The sequence below is a fragment of the Salmo salar genome, unplaced genomic scaffold (assembly GCF_905237065.1).
Source record: "Salmo salar unplaced genomic scaffold, Ssal_v3.1, whole genome shotgun sequence".
Taxonomy (NCBI): Eukaryota; Metazoa; Chordata; class Actinopteri; order Salmoniformes; family Salmonidae; genus Salmo; species Salmo salar.
This window is the reverse complement of record NW_025549367.1, coordinates 25,001-28,433: the sequence shown is the minus strand read 5'-3', so window position 1 is coordinate 28,433 and position 3,433 is coordinate 25,001.

Below are 3,433 nucleotides of genomic sequence, written 5' to 3'. Positions count from 1 at the left end.
CAACTCTGTTTAACACTGGCTAGAGTTAGTAGGAATAACCTTTAATCCAACTATCAGACCAGGGAGGAGAGAGAGGCTACAACTCTGTTTAACACTGGCTAGAGTTAGTAGGAATAACCTTTAATCCAACTATCAGACCAGGGGAGAGAGAGAGAGAGAGAGGCTACAACTCTGTTTAACACTGGCTAGAGTTAGTAGGAATAACCTTTACTAGTCAGACCAGGGAGAGAGAGAGAGAGGCTTCAACTCTGTTTAACACTGGCTAGAGTTAGTAGGAATAACCTTTACTAGTCAGACCAGGGAGAGAGAGAGAGAGGCTTCAACTCTGTTTAACACTGGCTAGAGTTAGTAGGAATAACCTTTAATCCAACTGTCAGACCAGGGAGAGAGAGAGAGAGGCTTCAACTCTGTTTAACACTGGCTAGAGTTAGTAGGAATAACCTTTAATCCAACTGTCAGACCAGGAAGAGAGAGAGAGAGGCTTCAACTCTGTTTAACACTGGCTAGAGTTAGTAGGAATAACCTTTAATCCAACTGTCAGACCAGGAAGAGAGAGAGAGAGAGAGGCTACAACTCTGTTTAACACTGGCTAGAGTTAGTAGGAATAACCTTTACTAGTCAGATCAAGGAGAGAGAGAGAGAGAGAGGCGACAACTCTGTTTAACACTGGCTAGAGTTAGTTGGAATAACCTTTACTAGTCAGACCAGGGAGAGAGAGAGAGAGGCTACAACTCTGTTTAACACTGGCTAGAGTTAGTAGGAATAACCTTTAATCCAACTATCAGACCAGGGAGGGAGAGAGAGGCTACAACTCTGTTTAACACTGGCTAGAGTTAGTAGGAATAACCTTTACTAGTCAGACCAGGGAGAGAGAGAGAGAGGCTACAACTCTGTTTAACACTGGCTAGAGTTAGTAGGAATAACCTCTAATCCAACTGTCAGACCAGGGAGAGAGAGAGAGGCTTCAACTCTGTTTAACACTGGCTAGAGTTAGTAGGAATAACCTTTAATCCAACTGTCAGACCAGGAAGAGAGAGAGAGAGAGAGGCTACAACTCTGTTTAACACTGACTAGAGTTAGTAGGAATAACCTTTACTAGTCAGATCAGGGAGAGAGAGAGAGAGAGAGGCGACAACTCTGTTTAACACTGGCTAGAGTTAGTTGGAATAACCTTTACTAGTCAGACCAGGGAGAGAGAGAGAGAGAGAGGCTACAACTCTGTTTAACACTGGCTAGAGTTAGTAGGAATAACCTTTAATCCAACTATCAGACCAGGGAGGGAGAGAGAGGCTACAACTCTGTTTAACACTGGCTAGAGTTAGTAGGAATAACCTTTACTAGTCAGACCAGGGAGAGAGCGAGAGAGGCTACAACTCTATTTAACACTGGCTAGAGTTAGTAGGAATAACCTTTAGTCCAACTATCAGACCAGGGAGAGAGAGAGAGAGAGGCTACAACTCTGTTTAACACTGGCTAGAGTTAGTAGGAATAACCTTTACTAGTCAGACCAGGGAGAGAGCGAGAGAGGCTACAACTCTGTTTAACACTGGCTAGAGTTAGTAGGAATAACCTTTAGTCCAACTATCAGACCAGGGAGAGAGAGAGAGAGAGAGGCTACAACTCTGTTTAACACTGGCTAGAGTTAGTAGGAATAACCTTTACTAGTCAGACCAGGGAGAGAGCGAGAGAGGCTACAACTCTGTTTAACACTGGCTAGAGTTAGTAGGAATAACCTCTAATCCAACTATCAGACCAGGGAGGGAGAGAGAGGCTACAACTCTGTTTAACACTGGCAAGAGTTAGTAGGAATAACCTTTAATCCAACTATCAGACCAGGGAGAGAGAGAGAGAGAGAGGCTACAACTCTGTTTAACACTGGCTAGAGTTAGTAGGAATAACCTTTAATCCAACTGTCAGACCAGGGAGAGAGAGAGAGAGGCTTCAACTCTGTTTAACACTGGCTAGAGTTAGTAGGAATAACCTTTACTAGTCAGACCAGGAAGAGAGAGAGAGAGGCTTCAACTCTGTTTAACACTGGCAAGAGTTAGTAGGAATAACCTTTACTAGTCAGACCAGGGAGAGAGAGAGAGAGGCTACAACTCTGTTTAACACTGGCTAGAGTTAGTAGGAATAACCTTTACTAGTCAGACCAGGGAGAGGAGAGAGAGAGAGAGAGGCTACAACTCTGTTTAACACTGGCTAGAGTTAGTAGGAATAACCTCTAATCCAACTATCAGACCAGGGAGAGAGAGAGAGAAGGCTACAACTCTGTTTAACACTGGCTAGAGTTAGTAGGAATAACCTTTACTAGTCAGACCAGGGAGAGAGAGAGAGGCTACAACTCTGTTTAACACTGGCTAGAGTTAGTAGGAATAACCTTTACTAGTCAGACCAGGGAGAGAGAGAGAGAGGCTACAACTCTGTTTAACACTGGCTAGAGTTAGTAGGAATAACCTTTAATCCAACTGTCAGACCAGGGAGAGAGAGAGAGGCTACAACTCTGTTTAACACTGGCTAGAGTTAGTAGGAATAACCTTTAATCCAACTGTCAGACCAGGAAGAGAGAGAGAGAGAGAGGCTACAACTCTGTTTAACACTGGCTAGAGTTAGTAGGAATAACCTTTAATCCAACTATCAGACCAGGGAGGGAGAGAGAGGCTACAACTCTGTTTAACACTGGCTAGAGTTAGTAGGAATAACCTTTACTAGTCAGACCAGGGAGAGAGCGAGAGAGGCTACAACTCTGTTTAACACTGGCTAGAGTTAGTAGGAATAACCTTTAGTCCAACTATCAGACCAGGGAGAGAGAGAGAGAGAGAGGCTACAACTCTGTTTAACACTGGCAAGAGTTAGTAGGAATAACCTTTACTAGTCAGACCAGGGAGAGAGAGAGAGAGAGGCTACAACTCTGTTTAACACTGGCTAGAGTTAGTAGGAATAACCTTTACTAGTCAGACCAGGGAGAGAGAGAGAGAGAGAGAGAGAGAGAGAGAGGCTACAACTCTGTTTAACACTGGCTAGAGTTAGTAGGAATAACCTTTAATCCAACTATCAGACCAGGGAGAAAGAGAGAGAGGCTACAACTCTGTTTAACACTGGCTAGAGTTAGTAGGAATAACCTTTAATCCAACTGTCAGACCAGGGAGGGAGAGAGAGAGGCTACAACTCTGTTTAACACTGGCTAGAGTTAGTAGGAATAACCTTTACTAGTCAGATCAGGGAGAGAGTGAGAGAGAGGCGACAACTCTGTTTAACACTGGCTAGAGTTAGTAGGAATAACCTTTACTAGTCAGATCAGGGAGAGAGAGAGAGAGAGAGGCAACAACTCTGTTTAACACTGGCTAGAGTTACTAGGAATAACCTTTACTAGTCAGATCAGGGAGAGAGAGAGAGAGAGAGGCGACAACTCTGTTTAACACTGGCTAGAGTTAGT